The sequence below is a fragment of the Rhineura floridana genome, chromosome 12 (assembly GCF_030035675.1).
Source record: "Rhineura floridana isolate rRhiFlo1 chromosome 12, rRhiFlo1.hap2, whole genome shotgun sequence".
NCBI classification, from domain to species: domain Eukaryota; kingdom Metazoa; phylum Chordata; class Lepidosauria; order Squamata; family Rhineuridae; genus Rhineura; species Rhineura floridana.
The window spans coordinates 26,380,143-26,402,442 of NC_084491.1; the positions used below are offsets into that span (position 1 = coordinate 26,380,143).

General features: G+C 42.6%; 1 protein-coding gene across 7 annotated transcripts in view; it reads right to left on the minus strand.

The window, feature by feature from the left end:
- Positions 1–22,300, minus strand: part of PKNOX2 (PBX/knotted 1 homeobox 2) — a 467,254-nt gene that overhangs the window by 383,862 nt on the left and 61,092 nt on the right. For all 7 annotated transcript variants that reach the window (XM_061592847.1, XM_061592840.1, XM_061592843.1 and 4 more), the window contains exon 2: positions 6,216–6,320. The gene's annotated coding sequence lies outside the window, so the exon portion shown is untranslated. The remainder of the gene's footprint in view (positions 1–6,215; positions 6,321–22,300) is intronic.

Consider the following 22,300-nt stretch of genomic DNA (forward strand, 5'->3'; position numbering starts at 1 on the left):
TTTAAAGAGTTTCATATAGGAAGCTGCCTTATACCAAGTCAGGCAATGGTCCAGCTCAGTATTCCAGGGTTTCAGACAGGGGACAGTCCCACATGGAGATGCTGGGAGACGGGATCTGGGGTCTTCTGCATGCAAAACAGAGACTCTGCCACTGCGCTTTGCCCCTTCCCAAATATTTCCACATTTGTTAAAAAACGTGTAGCTACTTGAAAATTGCCGGTACATCTAAAATGGAAAATGTGATGGAGGGCCTCAGTGTGGAATTTAGACTGAATTCAAGGGATTGATTGCTAGGTGGTGTGACATGTGGAGTGGAGAGCTCTCATTTCCCGACAGACTCTCTTGGATGTTGAGATCAGCAAAGGGGGCCCTTTTGGCGGTTCTACCACCCTCAGACTTTGGGGGGGGTGGCCTGGGAGTGGGCATTCTCTGGGGTGGCCTCTAGGTTGTGGAACTCCCTCCCAGCTGCAGTGTGCTGGCACCTTTGCTGTACAGTTTTTGGCAAATGCTAAAGACACACCTCTTTACCCTGGCATTTGACATCTAAGACATGTCTTTTTAGAACCCACCCCATTTGGGAACTTTAGGTTGTTTTTAAATTGTTTGTAATGTTGTATTTTTAATTTGTTGTAACCCACCCTGGGACCTTTGGGTGAAGGAAGGGTAATAAATAATGATGATGAATGATGATGATGATAATAATCTTTTCCCACACCGTGTCTCACAGTTCTACTGAGAAATGCTTGCAGCAGCCCCTCATGAGCAGGGCTTTATTTATCATAATTATTTATCAGTAATCGTGCATGTTTTAAACAAACATAAAAGGAATGGAATAAGTAATGAGATGGCCACAGTTCACCTCCCCTCCACTAACAATTTTAACAAAGGAAAGGATAAGGGACATCTACAGGTTAATGTTTCGTAAACACATCTTGGTCTCTGAAATTCTGCCAATTTCCCCGAGAAGTTTCACTTAAGCAACCTCTGCTTTTTTAGCACTACCATACTGTTTTTTTCATTTTGATGATACATGGCTTGGGCCATGTCTGAAAGGGAATCCAGAACAAATGAGCCGAAGAGTACTCCATGTAATGAATCCTTGTGTTTGGATGGTGTGGAGAGGGGGAGACAAGGTCACTTGGAGTATGCAACAGACAACATGGTCAATGGCCAGGGATTATGGGAGCTGTAGTTCAGCAACATCTTGAGGGCCCACATCTGATTTAAAAGTTCCCCACATCTGATTTAAAAGGCTGCCATGCACACATAACTGGCGAGTAAGCCCCATTGAACACAGAGGAACTGCCTTCTGAATAAACATGCATCGGATTTTTTTTTATTTTTGATAAAAAAGTGATTTTTTTTAACAATTCACATTATGAAGAAAAATATTCAGAAGTGTAAATGCTTAAATTTTTTATTTTCTTTAAATCAGAGTTGGCAGGACTAAAAAGTACTTCTAACCTAGTCCTCTGCTTTGAAACTGGACCACCCATCCTCTCTTTTTAAAAAAGAGATTAATAAAGAAAATCTGCTTACCTTATGCCGACACATTGACAGCATTAAACATTTATGGATAGCTGCTACTGCTCCCTGCTGATTGTATTGCCATAGGGAAGGGGGCATAGTACAATGGGAGAGTACACAATTGGGATACAGAAATGCCCAATGTTCAATCCCTGTCATCTTCAGCTGAAAAAGGATCTCAGACAGGAGGACTAGGAAAGACCTCTGCATGATACCTTGGAGAGCTACTGCCAGCCACTAGCGGGAGTACTTGACTAGATGTCAAGCTGCAAGGCACAAGGATGGAGGAGGAATCCGTTTTAAACAGATTTATACACTAGTTTTGGCAGTTCTAATCTGAATGAGCTGTGCTTCCATCAGACTGCCTCTTGTATCAGTTGCCTGCTTATGTCCAAGCCACTCATGAATTGTCATTTTTAAAAAGTTGAACTAATGATATGCAGCACTGTAAGCACCCCCCTGTATGTTATATGTATGGAAGCGTCAAGCCCCGCGTTATACTGTATTTCTGCATCACAGCTTTAGGAGTATTAATACATAAGGGTTGCATCTGACTAGATAGAACCATTGCAGAACCATTAAGATGTACCCAACATTCTCTGTCTGCTAGCGCAAGGGCTCTTGTGCTAGCAGATGGGTGACTTTTAATGATGCACGACAGAGGAACACAGTACACTCAATGTGGTAGTGGAAACTTGTGCAAAAGACTGCACAGTCTATTGCACAACAAAGCTACAGCAATATACATATGCATTCTCTGGTGCCACAATGCGCCGCCGATGCAAAACATTTTGCCAGCAGAACAAGCGTACTGCTAAGTGACTTTAACTTAACGCTGAAGGCATTGGACTGGACACAACACTGGGGGCATTCAAGCAGCAGCTGGACAGCCACCTGTTGGTACGTTTTAAGTTGGATTCCTGCACTGAGCAGAGAATTGGACTCAATGGCCTTATAGGCCCCCTTCCAGCATTCTATGATTCTCTACAATGAATGAACTAAGCCAGTCAAGCCCATCATCTTCAGTGGGTCTAGCACTGCATACGACCCAAAGTACCATACTCAGAATACACCCAAATTCACCGGGTTGTATTTAACGACCTTTTACTCAGAGTAGACCCACCAAAATCGAACCTAAGTTAGTAATATCCATTCATTTCAGTGGGTCTACTCTGAGTAAAACTCAGTTGGATGCAATTAAGGATGGGAAGGAAATTCATTCCATTTACATTTAAAGGTGAGTCTACCTAATCTAAACTTTCCGAAACAACACACAAACCGAAACACAGCCATTCTCCAAAATTCACACTTTATTGAATTTTGCAGTGCAGTTCTCCAACCAAGTAATGTATATAACAATGAATATACTAGGGTAGAGTGTGCAGAAAAATGCATGTATTTGTGAAAATATACTAAATGCATTATGAGAAATCACTTTGCAAAAACAAACATATTAAACAAAATTGCATATAAACTGTGTACATTAGAAGAAATTCGCTGATAAATTTTCAGGAGGATTTTAAAAATTGGCAGATTGACACAGAAATGTGAACTGTACTTAAGATTGGACAAATGAGAAACAGAGAGAAACTGAAATTGACAGGTTTGTCCATCCCCATGGACAACTCATAGCTGCTCACATAAATCTCACCATTGCCATGAACTCAGGAGGAGACCTCAGCAAGCCATCCCTACTTCTGCAATGGGGGGGGACTCACTTACCTTACAGGGCTGTAAAGAATGCAAACAAGATCATGTAGGTGAACGTTTCAAAACGCTTACACAAGCATTACTACTTACCACCACTACCTACTACCACATTTGTTTATTATTATTATTATTTATTTTACTTATTACATTTATATCCCACCTTTCCTCCAAGGAACTCAAGGTGGCATACTTGGTTCTCTTCCTCCCCGTTTTATCCTACAACAACCAGTGAAGTAGGTTAGGCTAAGCGTCTGATTGGCCCAAGGTCACACAGTGCGCTTCACGGCTGAGCAGGGATTTGAACCCTGGTCTCCCAGGCCCTAGCCCAACACTCTAACCAATACACCACACTAGCTCTCACAATCCTTTGTTGTGATGCTTCATGGTTAGATTTTTACACACCAATACATTGGTTTCCTTCTTTGGCTTTGAGCCACTTAATTGGATTGGTATTATTGAAAAAATCCCAAACGTTTTGTTTTAAAACAGATTTAAAAATACAAACATAAAATGCTGGCAGAGAAGGATGGAATCTCAGAACATGGTTCTGTCTACAGATCCACTATGCATTCTCCTCTGGCCTTGAAGCAACAATGACTGGCAGCAGCCAGACCTTTCTTTTCTATTAAGCTTCTGAACTTCGCATTTCATATTCCCTGCAAGCAACGATGGCCCAGGAGTTGTTCTCCTGTTCAATGGATTGGTAACAGAAAAGGTCAATAGGCGCCTTGGTTTTCTGCAGTCTTTTAGTCCCAGAAAGAAGCCATTTTTAAGTGGTCTCCAAGGTATATACATATGCCGTTCCATCCCTTGGAGGATTCATACTGAACTTGGCACAGCAGCATCTCTTTAGGTGTTTGCAATTTAGAAAGAAAGGGAGTGGAACAGGGTAAGTGGGGTCTGCTTGGCTTGGGATGGGAGGTGGTGGTTAAAGCAGAGGAAAACTATTTTGTTGGGTACTGCTCCTCTAACAGCAGGAAATGTATATCAATTTTATAGTACGCAAATCTAGGGCTTTGTAACATGGTCACAAACCTGTAGAGTAGTATAGATAATGCCAGTGGGAAATTCAGGAAAGATAAGAGGAAAGTAGTTCATAAGAATGTAAGAGCCCTGCTGGATCAAGCCAAAGGCTTATAGTCCACCTTCCTGTTCTCACAGCGGTCAACCAGATGCCTACGGGAAAGCCTGAGGTTGATGGGAGTTGTAGTTCAACAACATCTGGAGGGCTGCAGGCTCCCCATCCCTGGTATAGGATCCCTCCCTTGATGGTCTGATGTGCAGGCAGCAGATCTTCTGCCTCATAGGAGGGCCTGCTGTTTGCCTCTATCCATGCTCTGCTTGTATATTTGTGAATAAATACAAGTCTCCAGTGACTGCTCAGCCAAAGACATTCTAAACACAAGCACTACTGCCTCTGGAACTCTCACAATTCCATTCCATGTTTTTTTTTAAAAAATGTTCCCATCTAGTTAACAGTTATTGTCATAAAGCCCTGATTAGGTGTGGCTCAGCAGTAAGGCTGGGGCTCAGTGGTAGGGCATGTGCTTTGCAGGCAAAAGGTCCCAGATGAAATCCCCAGCATCTCAAGACCCCTGTGTGAAACCCTGGAGAACTGCTGCCCGTCAGTGTAGATCGTGCATAGCTATATGAGCAATGGTCCAACTCATTACGAGGCAGCTTCCAATATTCTCATGTTCCTTTACTTTTAACATATGAGGAATGCAAAATTGCAAGATCCAGTTCTGAAGAAAAGAAGAGCAGTGGTGCATGCAAGTCATGTTAGACTCTGGAGTTAATGGTTTTATGCCCCTCCTCCACTTCAGATAAAGATCCTCCGTGGCGCAGAGTGGTAAGCGCCGGTAACGCAGCCGAAGCTCTGCTCACGGCCGGAGTTCGATTCCAACGGAAGGAGGAAGTCGAATCTCCGGTAAAAGGGGTCAAGGTACACTCAGCATTCCATCCATCTGTTGTCGGTAAAATGAGTACCCGGCACATGCTGCGGGGTAAAGAAAGGCCGGGGAAGGAACTGGCAATCCCACCCCATATATACGGTCTGCCTAGTAAACGTAGCAAGACGTCACCCTAAGAGTCGGAAACGACTCGCACTATAAGTGCAGGGACACCTTTACCTTTTACCACTTCCGATAGTTATGTGTTATTACTTCCTTCAAAATATGGCATACCAGCCCAGCTGCATTTGCGGGCCACTCCTGCTCATTTTGTTCCGCAAGGCCATAGATGTCTACTGCAAAGTCCTGCCCTGACGGTACACTGCGAATAGGATGGTGCTCCTATCAGATGCAGTTGGCAGGTACTTTTGCATGCCATTGCAGAACTCAATATACAGTTGCAGAACTCAACATACAGCAGTACATCCTTACCCAGAAAAATAGCTGCTATGGCTACAAAGACAGGTGTCTCCAGAAGCCGTGCATGTATGCAACTGATCCTTGAACCAGGAGGCTGCCTGAGAGAATGTGGCCACCAAGGCAGGCCCTGTGCACATTTGACAGCTTGCTAGTTTTCTCTACATATAAGCCATTGCAATTCCTCCTTGCCTATTCGAGTGCCCAGGATCACATAGGGAAATCTCAGTGTGTGTTACCTGGGCATTACCCACCGGCACACAGCCACTGGGTTTTCTTTAATTGGGTGACAGACCTTTAAAAAATATTAGAAACAGGGTTGTATCCTACTAACGTTTACCCAGAGTAGTCCCACTAAAATGAATGTCTTATGTTCATTCATTTTAGTGAGTCTACTCTGGCTAACACTGCTTAGAGATTTCTGAAATATTAAGTGGTATATAAATGTTTTTAAATAAATAAATTAGATTACATACAACCCAGATTAATCTAACTGAATGCATACAAGTGTTCTAAATGTAGAATGTGGCCTCCCTACATGCTTATTTAGATGTGGTGGGAGGCCATCTAGGAAAGGATGACAATTTAAACACACATAGATCCACATACCATTTTGGACTGCTTGACAGGTGGAGAGTGCACTGCTTGCACTCCTAAATTTATCTTCCAGATCAGGAACATGTGCACACGTAGAGCAATCAATAACTCTGCCACCTGTGAAGAAAAGATGGAATTTATTTATTAAAATTAATTAATTAATTAATTAAACATCCTAAAAGCTCAAAGGGTTTTTGCCTTGATGTAAACCAGAGCCTCATATGAACATAGCAAGCTCCCTTATATACCAAGTCAACCTGTTAGTCCAACTAACTGATATCTTGTTTTGTCTAAGTAGCATTGTTTCTTTAGGATCTTGGGCACAGAGCCTTTCCTCATCACTTGCTTCCTGATCCTTGTAACTGGAGATGGTGGGGACTGAACCTGGGACCTTCTGAATGCAAGCCACATGCTCTACCACTGAGCTACTGCCCTTCCCTATCACTCTATAGCAACAAGAACTCAGGTTAGGAACAATGGACATCTTTCCACCGACAGTCAATTTTATGGCCATTTTGTGATCAGAGAAGGATCCAAAGAGCACCTTGAATGTGAGGAAGGCATTTCCAGTTGCATAAAGGGGGGGAGGGTTGCTTCCAGTTTCCACCACTTTCCCTGCAGTCTCCCCACCCCTCAAAAAAAGGCTTTTCTAGAAGGCATGAAGGCAAAAAAACATCCAGCTCTGCCCAAGAGAATATTCAGCAGAATGGCCCTTCCAACTTCTCCATATATATGGCAGGTTCTACCATTAGATAGAGTGAGGCAGCCACCTTGGGCAGGAGATATGGGGGAAAGGGAGCAGCAGCAAGGTGTTGGGAAAAGTTATATGTGCCGCCAAAGCTAGCCTGCTGCTCTCAGGTGTGATGGAGGAGACCAGTGTTAAATAAGATTCAATGGCCAGGCCAGTCAACTTTTGTATGTGGAATTGCAGGGAGCGCCATCTTGTTCTTTGCTGTAGGCAGCAAAATGTCTTGGGACAGCCCTTCAGATGTATGGGGTTGGAAATTGAGTACAACTGTGGATCCAACCCAATATATTTCAATATTGTTGAAGGAAGCCATGTGTTGTGTTGAACTAACTTCTACACAAAACAGACCCGTTGAAAATAATGGGCCTAGGGTAGTGATGCCTGTTCATTCAGTGGGTTGCATTCAACAAAGTTCTACTCAGAGCAGACCTATTGAAATAAATGAGCCTAATTTAGTCATGCCATGAACTTCAGTGGGTCTTCTCTGAGTAGGACTAGCATTGAATACTAACCAATGGGTCTACTCAGAGTATGAGTTTGGCCCCAACCCCCTTCCAGTCCTCTTCTCTTATCCTATTCCTTCCTTCATCCAACAATATGCAACAGAGTTTCATACAATATCAAGTGATTCAAAAATTTCTCAGGAAAGTTTTCTCAGAATTTTTTCTCAGAATTTTCTTTTTTATCCCCACCCAAACTGTTAGAGAAATCCTCCACCCAAGAATTTTTAGTGAAATGCTATACACATATACAATTTGTCACGAACAAATACCATGGAGAATTTTCAGAGGTCATTTTTTCTCAGCGATATCCTAACTGGCTCATAAAAGCAATTCATCCAGTCCAGGAATCCCACTTCTATCAAGGACCAGACGTGTGGAAGTTGGAGCTAAGTCAGCTTTAATGGGAGCAGGGCATGCATCAACACTCTTCCTAGATGGTGTTTTGCTTAGATCATGGTGCAGCTCTGTCTACATGGCTGCTAAGGCCAGCACAAGACATGTTGCTGCCTGAAAAATGGAGGAGCAAATAGCCTCCCCCTTCAAGTCAAGGCACATAGTACCCAAGGTTGGCTAAGTTATGTTGGCACCTGAGGCAAAAATCCCATGAGCACCTGCCCCCCTTCTAGCAGCAAAAATACAACAATAAATTAAATAGCTAACAATTTGCTGACTTTTCATGACACTCAAAATCAGCTACCTAAGGCAGCTGCCTCACTCTGCCCAATGGTACCAAACAGCTCCTTATTCTTCATGGCCCTGGATCTAATATAACCTATTTGGACAACAACATCACCCCCCTCTCCTACCATCAAAGTACTCCATCAAGAGTCTTAGGCTCAGCTGGAGGTCCATCACCCACCTTCCAGCTCTGTGAGATTCAGGCAGCACAGACAGTAAAAAAAAACAATTCAACACAGATCTCTGTAGCTTGCTAGAGCACACCCCCACCCTAAGCCAAGTCCTGGGATATTTCATCCTCAGCTGAGAAACACTGCAAGATCAAAGTAGTCTCACGCAAGGCTAGCGCCAGGAGTCAACATTGTTGGGCACCTTGCCCAGGCTCACACCCTGCGGGGGACCCACTGCAGATCTCTAGAAGTCAGCCTGTTCATCTGCCTTCTTTAGATGTGCAATGACAAAAGCAAGGCCAGGGCTTGGACACCTGTGGCCTTCTCCAGATGTTGCTGGACTACAATTCCCATCATCACTGGCCATGATGCCTGGGGCTGATGACGGCTGGGGAGGGCACAGGTTCCCCATCCCAGAGCAAGGAGAAGGAGCAGCATCTTCCACTGTTACACTCTCTACACAATGGCTGGCAGCAGCTCTCTAGGACTTCAGACAGGGGCTGCCTGGAGATGCCAGGGGTTGAACCTTCTGCATGCAAAGAAGATGCTCTTCCAGTCAGTTGCAGCCCTTCCTCAAATGCACCACAGAGCATTGTGCATGCAGAGATTGCAACCATTTTCAGTTCATCTGCCTACATTTACAGGAGCCACTAGCACTGATGAAACATCGGAAAAAATAAAGAGGTCTTGATGTGGCGAGTGAAGTAAAAGCAAAAACAAACTGCAAGGGCCATCTCCAGTCATTCCTGCCGGTCACTAGAAGATCAATGCAGTATATCTTCAAGAATTAGTGCCTGAGTTTTCCTCGCTTTATTCTCTCCTCCGCATTCCTTTTTGTATCATTTTATTAGATTGTGACCTCTCTCATTCCCACCCCCCGCAAAAAAAAAATTCTGTATAGCAGCTAGAACATTTTTAAGCAATTTATAAATAAAATGAAAGAAATCAGTTAAGAAGGAAGAGGAGGGGCTAGTTTCAAAAAGTTAATCCTTAAAAAAAATTCTTCAGCCTTAACTGTCATTATTGACTTGATCCAAGACTTTTAGGACATATCTATGTCTTGAACTATGTGTGAGTAATTGCATTGTGAAATAAACACACACACAACCACTACATCTCAGGACTCAACACAAGCTCCAGGGGGCATCAGCAACCTCGAGCTGGAAAGAGCTAGGAGGGGGAAAATAGACTGTTAATTATGGAATATACTTTGGGATAGATCAGGGGCTTTGGTAGATACGTAAAACACTTAGGGCACAGAGGCCCATAACACAAATTTGCATATACATAGAAAACTCTGGGAAATTAAGAAATGGTGGGTGGCACTGCAGCCAGATGCCCCATAAGCAAAGTTTTAAAAAAGAAGTTTGGGGGGGTTTTTAAGAGGAGGAAGGGTCAAGAGATCTTCATCAGGAGAGCTTTAAACTGAATCCTAAACTTGGATGTAATGACTGACAAAGGCTTACATACAGGAACTGAGAGAATGACTCTAGTGGGGCCTAACAATAGTCTTCATAAAAATGTAGAAGGGAAACCAGACCGTAAATCACATGGTCTTTGATGTCTGTATACTAATGCCCAGAGTAAGGGAAACAAACAGGACAAACTTGAACTCTGAATACAGGAGGGTAAATACAATTTGATATGTGTAACTGAAATTTGGTGGGATGACTCCCGTGACTGGAATACAACAATTGAAGGATATAACTTCCAGAGGGAATAGAAAGGGAGGCAGAGTCACACTATATGTTAAAAATATATATCCCTGCACAGAAATATAGGATGAGCTTGGTAGGCCCAGCAAGAGTATCTGGACTAAAATTAATGGGGCAAGAAATAAAAGGAACATGGTGGTTGGAATCTGCTATCAATCACCCTATCAAGGAGAAGATGAGGATGAAAAGTAAATTGCCAATGTTTCAAGTAGGCATAATGTAGTAGTAATGGGGGACTTCAATTACCCCGATATCTGCTAGAAGACAAATTCTGCCAAGCACGGCCCCTCCAAGAAATTTCTGATTTGTGTTGCTGATAATTTTCTTTCTAAAGTGGAGGAAGGAACTAGAGGATCAGCTATCCTTGACCTGATGACTTTGTGGATGAAGTGGCAGTTATGGGAACTCTGGGAGAAGTGACCATGTTATACTTGATTTTAAAGGAAGTAAAAGCTGAGAGTAGCTATATGCGTATCCTGGACTTCAGGAAAGCTGATTATAATAAACTCAGAACAACGATAAGTAAGGTTCCATGGCAAGCACCCCTAATGAGAAAAGGAGTCCAAGATGGGAGGGACTGGGAGTTTCTAAAAAAGGAATTCTAAAGGCATAATTGCAAACAATTCCAACAAGGAAAAAAGGGGGAAGACAGCAGAAGAAGCAATGTGGCTTTACAAAAAGCTTAGAGATGACCTGAAAACTGAAAAGAACGAATACAGGAAGTGAAAGAAAGGCTAGGCCACAAAGGAAGAATACAGAGAGGTAGCATGGAATTGAAGGGATGGTGTCAGGAAGGATAAAGCTGAGAATGAGCTGAAGTTAGTAAGGGATGCTACAAGCAACAGAAAAGCTTTCTTCAGGTACATGCATAGTAAAAGACAGAGAAAAGAAATGGTGGCACAGCTACTCAATGAGGATGGCAAAATGATAACAGATGACAAAGAAAAGGCAGAAGGGCTCAATTCCTACTTTGGCTCAGCGTTCTTCCAAAAGAGGGTCTGTGACTTTCCTGGCAAACGTGAAGGGGCAGGATTGCAGCCTGAGACTGATAAGACAAATGGTCAAGGAATACCTAATTACTTTGAAAGAGTTCAAATCTCAAGGGCCCAATGAACTGCATCCTAGAGGACTGAAGAAACTGACTGGAGAACTCTCAGAACCACTGTCTTATTATATTTGCAAAATTGTGGAGGATGGGTGAAGAGCCGAATGACTGGAGGAGGGCTAATGTTGTCCCTGTCTTCAAAAAGGGAAAAAAAGGAGGAACCTGGGAAGTACAGACTAGTCATCCTGACATCAATCCCTAGAAAAATTCTGGAGTGGATTATAAGGCAGTCAGTGTGTAAGCACCTTGAAAACAATGCAGTGATTATTAGGAGCCAACATGAATTTGTCAAGAACAAATCCTGCCAGACTAATCTTATCTCTTTTTTTGATTGGGAAACCTCCCCAATAGACTGTGGAAATGCTGTGACATAATATATCTCGACTTCAAAGTGCCCCATGATATTCTGATTAGGAAGCTAGCTAAATATGGGCCAGATAGAAAACCTATCAGGTGGATCCACAGTTGGCTACAGAATTGTACACAAAGAGTGCTTATCAATAGTTCCTTCTCAAACAGGGGGGAGGTAACGAGTGGAGTACCACAGGGTTTGGTCCTGGCCCAGTGCTCTTCAACATTTTTATTAATGACTTGGATGAGGAGGTACAGGGAAAGCTTATCAAATTTGCAGATGATACAAAATTGGGAGGGATAGCTAATATCCTGGAGGACAGAAACAAAATTCAAAGTAATCTTGATAGGCTGCAGCATTGGGCTGAAAACAACAGAATGAAATTTACCAGGGATAAGTAGAAAGTTCTACACCTAGGAAAAGGGAACCAAATGCACAATTATAAGATGGGGAATACTTGGCTCAGCAATACTACATGCGAGAAAGATCTTGGAATTGTTGTTGATCATAAGCTGAATATAAGCCAACAGTGTAGTGTGGCTACAAAAAAGGCAAATGCTATTTTAGGCTGCATTAACAGAAGTATAGTTTCCAAACTGTGTGAAGTACTAGTTCCTCTCTATGGTTAGGCCTCATCTTGAGTACTGCATCCAGATCTGGACACCACACTTTAAGAAGGATGCAGACAAACTGGAACAGGTACAGAGGAGGGCAACGAGGATGATTAGGGGACTGGAAACAAAGCCCTAAGAGAAGAGATTGAAAGAACTGGGCATGTTTAGCCTTGAGAAGAGAAGAATGAGGGGAGATATGATAGAACTCATTAAGTACTTGAAGGGTTGCCATACAGAGGAGGGTCAGGATCTCTTCTTTCCAGAGTGTAGGACACAGAATAATAGGCTAAAGGTACAGGAAGCCAAACTTCAGCTGAACATCAGGAAAAACTTCCTGTTAGAGCAGTACGACAATGGAACAAATTATTCGAGGGAGGTGATGGGCTCTCCAACACTGGAGGCATTCAAGAGGCAACTGGATAGCTACCTGTCAGATATGCTTTAATTTGGATCCCTGCATTGAGAAGGGGATTGGCCTTATAGGCCCCTTCTAACTACTATTTTATGATCCAAGGTTCACTACAAGAGATTGGGGGGCTGGAGCCCCAAGGCCACCCCCTAGTGTCCATGGAACATATCATGAGCGGACATGTGTACTGCCTTCAAGTCAATTCCGACTTATGGCGACCCTATGACTACGGTTTTCATGAGGTTGAGAGGCAGTGACTGGCCCAAAGTCACCCAGTGAGCTTCATGGCTATGTGGGGATTCAAACCCTGGTCTCCCAGGTCGTAGTCCAACACCTTAACCACTACACCAATGAGTCCAGGAAGCAAAGAGTCCCATAGATCAGACCTCCATATATATCGCAACTGTCTTAAAACCCTAAGAAAAACATGCATTTATTACAGGAACTCCCGTACTCCCCCTCACCACTAAACTGATTAATTAAATTAGTACAAAGACTGTCTTGTTGGGCACTCCAGTCTCCATGCTTTTTTTTTTTTTTAAGCCAGCCAGGCAAACAGGAAACAAAGGGTTTAATTCTGTCTGGTCTCATGAAGGGTGCTGTATGTCATGGCCAGGTGCTGGAACCCAGCCAACTTCTTGGACCAGCAGCAACAGGACTTTTGACAGACCCCCTCCACTCCCCCCAAATTAAAAAAAATAAATATATTCAACCAGGCACACCGTCAACAAGAGAAGGCAGCTTGTGAACTGTCTCCAAATACCGGCGCAGCAGGGAACTGGCAGAGAAATGTTAGAGAGCATTTGAAGACAAACAAACAAACTGCAAAAAGCAAAATACTGGAGAGGGGAGAATGTGGATTCTGTGCCTTGTGCTAATCTGGGATCAAAATGGTATCTGCCATTTATTCAATGACACTTCACATCTGCTCAGCACGTTGCAGAAGGCACCTCACTTTACTAAACAGTCAGGCGATTGCTCAGATTTGCCTTTCTCCAGGAGGGCCCAACCTTAAAACAAATTCAGCAACATTGAAAGAAATCACATTAGCATCTGTTCAAATCTGAATGGAGAGTTTAAAGTGAAACTAATGTCTATTTTATATAGGATGGGCACATCTCTGCATCATCCAGATTACTTTGTGAATAAGGGATAGGTAAACGGGGGGCATTCCTAGAACTGGAGAAAAAAAGAATAATGTTCTACATCGTATAGGGTTATAGTTTTATTTATTTAAGAAATTTGTATTCCACCCTTCATTAAAAAAAACTACAAAGCTTTTTACAACATAGTAACATAAGGTTGTATTCAACCAAGTTCTACTCAGAGTAGACCCATTGAAATTAATGAATCTTAAGTTAGTCATGTTCATTAACTTTACTGGGTCTACTCTTACTAGTCAGAAATAGGACAGCCAGGTGTCCTATTTTACAGCCCTCTGTTGGAAGGATTGTCTAGTCTACATCTGGTTTAAGGACAAAGGGCCAAGAAGGAAGAGGAAGAATGGCCTTGCGGTTGCCTGTCAACATTAGGTTCCTGGACAGCAGACTTTATTTAAGCAATTTCTTTATCCCTCCTTTTGGGGTATTCACCCTCTCCAGGCAACTCATAAGCAATCAGTAAAACAACAAATATGGTAAAATTACAAGCTATTGGAACAATAAAATTACCACCACTATTAAAATAACAACAGTAGATAACCCATTAGGAAAACAGAGTGACTCAAATACAATCACGATACCTGTTGGAACGCCTCTCCCAATATGAACCGGCCCGTACACTACGTTCCACAATGAAGGCCCTCCTCCGGGCCCCGGCTCATAGGGAGGCCCGGAGGGTGGTGACAAGATCTAGGGCCTTCTCGGTGGTGGCCCCTGAATTGTGGAACAGTCTCCCCGTGGAGGTGCGCTTGGCGCCGATGCTGTTTTCTTTTTGGCGCCAAGTGAAAACCTTTCTTTTCACCGAAGCATTTTAATTTAGTTTAACTTAAATTTATACAAATTGTTGTAATTGATTTTTGATTGTTTTTATGTCCTGTGGTATTGTATTATGATTTTACTGTACTTTGTTCACCGCCCAGAGAGCTATTGCTAGTCGGGCGGTTTATAAGCTTAATAAATAAATAATAATATAATAATAAATAAATCACTCACAAGCAGACAGGAATATATATAAAATACGTTTTGAGGGTTCTTCTAAAAGCCAAATGCTGTCTTCCTAGGGAGGGAGTTCCACAGATGAGAGGCCATCACACAGAAGGTCATGTACCTAGTATTCTTAGTGGCTTTCCCCAACTTTGGACCTTCTACCCCTCAAAGGTGAATACCATGTGATGTTTTCATTTATGGTGACCACAGGTCTTTCACCTGCAATGTCATTCTGGCTCCACAGTTCAAAACTCATTGGGTGGCCTTAGAGTCAAATAATTCCTCCATTAATCAGCCACTCAATTAGGCCTTTAATCAAGTCATTCCTCCAGCCTTGGCTTCTCCCATCTACAGCATGGGGATAAACATATTGCGCTGCTTTACAAGGATGCTGCTGGGATCTATCGAGAAGAATCACGAAGTGCTTTGACTTCTTCAGCAAAAACACTGCCTGAGCTAAGTATGTGTGGACTGTGCACTGCAGCTTCAAACTGCCCTCTCCGAAACTGACACCCAGGCATCCTCGGAAATTTGCACTTCTGCAGATTTTGCAGTGCAGTTCTCCAGCCAAGGAACGTGTACAAAAATGCACATACTAGGGTAAAGCATACATAGATATGCACATATTAGCAAAACTGGCATACAAAATGCATTGTGTTAGGGGAAATTGGTTTTCAAAAGCATGTATATTCAGCAATGTTACATCAAAATGTGTGTATTACAAGAAATTTGCACTGAAATGCTGGTGAATTCTCATGACGACATTTTAAAAACAAAAACAAATCACACTCTGATGTGGAGAATTAGCCTTAAGTCTGGATAAATGAGAAACAGAGAAATCAAAAGACAGATTTGTCCATCCCTGCTCTAGGTACACAAAACCACACACAATTTAAGGCCTAATGTGATAGATTTTGATTATCTAAAGGTCTGCTCTCCTCTTGTCCGTCCCCCCCCCCCACGCAGGGGCTGGGAGACAGAAAAAAAATGACTGAGCAAAAACCAAAAACAAAGTTCCTAGGACCGCCCAAGGACACAAACACAATCGATGACTGTATTGTCAAGCCCAGTGCATGTCAGCCACTACCTCTGCTGCGTAATACTCCAGGCAGAAGTCAGAAACGACAAATTTAGTCTGTGATTTGATACAAATGGACAATGTGGCAGGTACCAGCAGGAAACAGCAGGCATATCCTCCCCCCTTTTGTCAGTTTGAAGAAAGAAAAAAGGTGAATTTATATCAAGCAAGAACAGTTCCCCATCACATGGTTTCACAGGGTGGGCTGGTCCCACTAAAGGACATTGAAAACTTCAAGCTGCGTCCCGGGGAGGGAGGGGATATGCAGGCATTTACGCATGAGAACAGCAAACCTTTTCTTTTCTTTAAGACTGCCGTACAGTTCAGATGCTCAACACGTCATTAGAAAGCAAGTATTTTTGTTTAATAGTAGCTATTGGGGAGGGGATGTTCCTTGGGACGAGGGATATAAGAAGGAAGCAATTTCCATTCCGACCTGTGCTGATCACAATTACAGCTGTTTCCGTTCCCCTGCAGTTTGGTTTTATTTATTTGTCTTGCTGTCCACTATTTAACTACTGATGTAACTTGCATTTATTTCAATGTAAAAGAAATGTCAAAACATTTTAAAATCATTATGTATCATTCGCAGACTTACAATTTCAAAAAAAAATCACATTAACTGAACTGATTTCCATTGCTGACCACAGACACATGAACTGCAGCAATGTCCACTTCCTTTTCTGCTTTTGTCAGAGTTCTCCAACCCCCCTCCACTTGAGCACTTAATGTGCAGGGAGAGGAGGTTTAACCCTTCCCTCCTCAGATTGGATCTTGACAGCAAACCACCTCTTGATCCCACTTCTTCTAGCCAATGGGGCTTGGCTTCCAAGACTAATAGCAATGTGGGGGGATTTTTGTTGGGATCACTACTGGGGAAGAAAGTGTTAAGCCCCCTCTTCCTCCATGCTGTCACCCTGATGAAGACTGCCCCCCATTCCTGCTATGACATCCTTTCTGATGAGGTGTTTAGTGTCATTTCTAGTTTAGCCCCAAGGTCTGCAAAATGATGCATTTTCAGAATTTGAAACATTTTAGATAAGCCCTCCCCAACCTGGTGCCCTCCAGATGTTTTTGACTGAAGCTTCCACCAGCTTCAGGCAGCATGTCCACTAGTCTAAAACATCTGAAGGGCACCAGGTTGCAAAAGGCTGATTTAGACCTATTTAGATATCATTGGACTAGAACTCCCATTATCCCTGACCATTGACCATGATGGCTGGGGCTGTCACTTCTACCTGCAGGGTTGGTCTCAGAGAATAGCATTAGGGGACTAAGTATGTACACCCTGTTAGCTTAGTTGTGGATGCCACAAGGCACTGTTTTATCCCCAGTGCTATTTATATAACATCTCTATGAAGCTGGAGGGATCAGTCATCAGGAGATATGAGGCACAGGGTCATCAGTATGCTGATAACACTCAGCTCCGTTTCATTGCTACATGTGAGTCAGGAGAGGTCATGCACAAGTTTAACCCATGCCTGGATGTAGTGGTGGGCTGGATGAGAACCCATAACATAAATATGAATCCTGTTAAGAAAAAGACATTGTGGGTGAGTGGCTTCCAGATACAAGAATTGGGGAATCTGCCACTTCTAGATGAGGCTGTACTCTCTTTGAAGGAACAAATGCACCGTTTGGAGGTGCTTTTGGAAACATCTTTGTCCATGGAGACCCAAATAGCCTCCATGGCAAAAGAGCACCTATCACCAACTTTGGCTAGTGCATCGATGGCACCCTTTCCTAGACAGGGATAGCATGGCCACTGTGACACATGTGCTAGTAACCGCATTTCTAGACTACTGCAATGTGCTTTTTGTGGGGCTTCCCTTGTGGCTGGTTCAGCTGCAGAGCACCAAAGCCTGGATAGTGAGTGGTGCCTCTTATCAGGTATATATCACACCAGGGCTGACGGATCTGCTCTGGCTGTATATTAGCTCCCAGGCCAGTTTCAAGGTTATATTTTCTAGTTGCATCTGAAGTTAGTAGACAATAACTTAGGTTATTAGACTCATATTTCACAGGGGTTGAGTTGTGGAATTTATTGCTGGGTTGACACAGAATAATTTGACACTGCTCATTATTATTATTAAATTTATATCCTTCTCTTCCTCCCAGAAGGATCCCAGGGTGGCAAACAAATGACAAAAAACTAAAAACATCTATAAAACACATTAAAAACAAAACATCTTTTAAAACATCACAAATACAAAAATTTTTTTAAAAAATCTTAAAAACATTGTTTAATTTTTAAAAGAATTTTTTTTGGAAAAAAAACTATCTTTAAAACTATCTTTAAAAACATCTTTAAAATAATTCCAACACAGATTCAGACTGGGATAAGGTCTCTACTTAAAAGGCTTGTTGAAAGTCGATGGAAGGTTACAATGTATCTTTATGAATTATATTTGCATAACTGTTTTAATTTTTTGTATGTTACAGATATTATGTTATGTTTACATGATTCTGTTTATTACGGGCAGTATTCGATGCTAGTCCTACTCAGGGTACACCCGTTGAAGTTAATGGACATGACTAACTTAGGTTCATTAATTCCAATGGGTCTACTCTGAGTAGGACTTAGCTGAATACAACCCTATGTTGTAAACAGCTCTGTGGTCTTTTGATGAAGGGTGGAATACAAATTTCTTAAATAAATAAATAAATTGCTTAGAAGCCAATTCAGGCATTAATCTGTATATAAACCAATAAATAATAGCAACAAATATCACCACAACTGCAGGGAGAGGAATAGGTTCCCCACCTCTGACGTTTATGATTAATTGGCCATCCCTGATATTGGCCATCCCTGTCTCTGTAAACTGGATGAGAAAGTGAGTAGGGTGTACATCTGGTTTTGGAATGATAGTGTGCCCCCTCTCTTATGTTATAGAATATTGAGAAGTTTCATAAACCAGCCTGTGGTTCTAGTATCCTTTGTGCCATAAACCCTTTGGGCATGATTCCCATATGTCTCTGTGTTAAATATTCATTGAGAGCCTAGAATCAGAGATGAATGCAGGATAGAAAGCAGAAGAGAGATTTTTATTTCAAATGTCCATTTTAGCCAACAAAGATCTTGCATACCACTTCCAAAATGGGAGGCGCTAAAACCAATTTAAGGAAGCAATCTTCTGTAAGAACATAAGAAGAGCCCTACTAGATGAAAGGTCCATCTAGCCCAGCATCCTGTTCTCACTGTGTCCAACTGGATGCTTATGGGAAGCCCCAAAGCAGGACCTGAGCACAACAGTACTCTCCTCACTTGTGATTCTCACCAACTGTTATTCAGAAGCATATAGGAGCAAGACTCATTTAACAGGCTGGAACTTGCTTCCAAATAAGTTGTTTAAGATCTGGCTGCAAACGTCATTCTTGAAAATGGCCCTGTAGTGATTATGTACATACCACTTAAAACATGTTCCACTGTTAGTGTTAACAGTAAATGTACTTTTTTAATAAATTGACAGGCAAATAGGAAAGTGGATTTACAAGTGGTAATTCCATGAGTGTGCGTGCATGCATGTCTGTGGGGTGGGAGTGCATGCATGTCCTGTGAACAGACGTGTTCTGCCTGAACTGCATTCTTTCTGCACATTCTTTAGACACATTTGGGAATGGTCTCTTTTAACATTTTCCTCCATGTACAAAAGTGCCCTTTTAATCACAGTGAGTGAACATGAATGGCACATCCCCTTTAACCAATTCTTACTTCTCCCCTAATTGTAGACATGTGACAATTGCCTTTGAGAGCACAGAACTGCTTATACCTATCTTGTTTTCTATCATACTGTCAGGACGCAGGATTGGGGCCCTAGCGTTTCAGAAGTTAAGGAGAGGGGGGGTTCATTTGGCCAGAGTCGTGTGAAGAAGAAGCAGGAGAGGAGGGGGAGGAAATCCCAGAGATAGAACTGTCTAGCAGCAAAGACCTTGAAAGTCTCACAGACACCGGTCCTTCCCTTGAGGTTCTCACGCCTCCTCCCCCCTTGAGCTCAGAGCAGTTGGAGAAGGAGGGAGGGCCAGGGGGAATTCAACTCCCTTCTGAGCCAGGGAAAAGCAAAGAGAAGCAGCCTGACGGTTTAAGCACTGCCCCCCCGCTTTCACCCATACCTGAGTCAGAGTCTTCAGAAGGGGAGGGGGCCGTGCTTCCCCCTTCACCGCGCACCCGGAGACAGCTAAAGAGATGACAAAGGAGGGAGGAGAGGAGGGCGGTAGATGAGAGCACTTTGAGGTGGAGTGAGAGAATTCGCGCCCGTTTTCCCCCTTCTTAAGGGACAGGAGAGATAGTGGTTCCTTGTTCTGTCAACTCTCTTGTATGTCACAGGATATGTTTTGGTAGTGCAACTTCATGAGAAGGCGTAGTTTTTGTCTGGATATTACTTTAATAAAAACTGATTTGTTTTCACCAACTGGTCTGGTTCCTGAGTCCCGTCCTGGACACGACACATACTGATTTTATGTAATCCAGGAAGCTGCCTTCTGCAGAGTCAGATTATTGGTCCATCTAGCTCAGCATTGTCTACACCAGGGCTCCCCAAACTGTGGTCCGTGAACCACTGTTTCATTCAGGTGGTCCGCAGCATCTCTGCACTAGATATTCATATTGAATTTTTACTGTATTTTGATTGCTTCTTTTCTTTCTCATATTGTATCTTCTTGTATTACAATTCATATTCTATGGAATGCAAATTGTAATTAGGGATGGGATCTGTCAGCTGGTGCTGATCTAAAAGCATCCCGTTGACTTAACAGGCCAGGATCAGTTTGAGTTCATTCTTCCTCTGCTAGCCCGTACTTTTACTAATCCTTTTTCTCCTCTCGCAAAAAAAATTAATATAGATATTTTAAAAGGAGATCAATAATTTTAAAGAAAATATCAATATTTTGCAAGGAAATATTGATAAAATTATAGTTCTTAATACTGATATTGATATTTTAGATGTTTTCAAACATAGACGCAGAAAACTGCTATATAAAAATCCAATCCACAGCAATAGAGAGTAATGAAAAATTCAATACCAAATCTGAACAGGGCGAGATTCCAGCACATCCCTAATTGTCACACAGTAAAATATAATAAATACAACAAGCAATAAAAATACAATTAAAAATCATACAGCATCTAGCACAGTGCATTACACTTGCTACAACAGGCAGGCAAATCACTGGGTCATCCGCCAAGATGATCAGCAATTTCAAGTGGTCCATGGGAGAGAACGTTTGTGAACCACTGCTCTAAACTGACTGACAATGGCTCTCCAGACTGATGTTCTTTCCCAGCCCTACCTGGAGATACCAGGGATTGAACCTGGGATCTTTCATATGCACAGCATGTGCTCTACCACTGACCTGTGGAATTCCCCTTTCCTTCAGGGATTTTGGCAAGAGCACCCCATGCCATCCATCCACTCCTTGGGCTAATCCCCCATTGTATTTTATTTTATTTATTAAATTTATATCCCACCCTTCCTTCCTAAAGGAGCTTTTAAAAGCGGCATGTATGTGTTTTATATGCATGAGTGTTCATCCTTCAACTTACCACCTTAAAAAAAAAGAGTCACAAGTATTTAAAAATAGTTGCAAAACTGCTTGGGGGAATGAACAGAGAGACATGCTAATGACATCATAGCTCTCCATCTAGTCCAGCATTACTAGATAGGCACCCACCACAGCCATCCCCCACTCTTGACACATTAACAACTTGTAGCATAGTGTACAAGTACTGTTTTCCCTCCTTCCAGAATTTACTCCTGGATATTAGAATGTACATTCAAGTTGCTTCAATTTATACATTGCTTCACACACCCAGAAGGAATCCTTAAGCCAACTGAAATGAAATGAAATGGACTGCTTTCAAGTCGATCCCGACTTATGGCGACCCTATGAATAGGGTTTTCATGGTAAGCGGTATTCAGAGGGGGTTTACCATTGCCTTCCTCTGAGGCTGAGAGGCAGTGACTGGCCCAAGGTCACCCAGTGAGCTTCATGGCTGTGTGAGGATTCGAACCCTGGTCTCCCAGGTCATAGTCCAACACCCTAACCACTACATCACACTGGCTCTCTTAAGCTAATTACAGGGACTTAAACAAAATCAATAAAATAGCATTTAAAACAAAACAAATATACTAAAGGGTTCATCAACAAAAATCAGCCAATGTAAGGTACCCATCCCACCCACATAAGAACCAATGCCAAAAATCACCACCAAAATCCAGACCATTTGTGGCTGTCCAAATGCCCAGGCAAATTACAATGTCTTTACCTGGTGCTGTTAAGGGTGACAAAGTCAATGCTAGTCAGTGGCGAATGGTGCCCATTGGGACTGGTGAGGCAGAAACAGAGAGCCCAACAGTAGGTGGATCCAGAGTCAATGACAGGCAGAGCCAACTAGTTCTAGTTTTGTCCCCATCCTCCTCCCAGCTGCGTGCTACAACGGCAACATTAAGACTAAGGAGGAGACAGCCAGGACCACCCCTGGGCTAATTATAAGAAGGCAGGCAGACAGGTGCTGACTAAAATTGGTGGGGCAGCGTCCCAATTGCCTTAACATACCATCCTCCACTAGTGCTAGGCAAGCC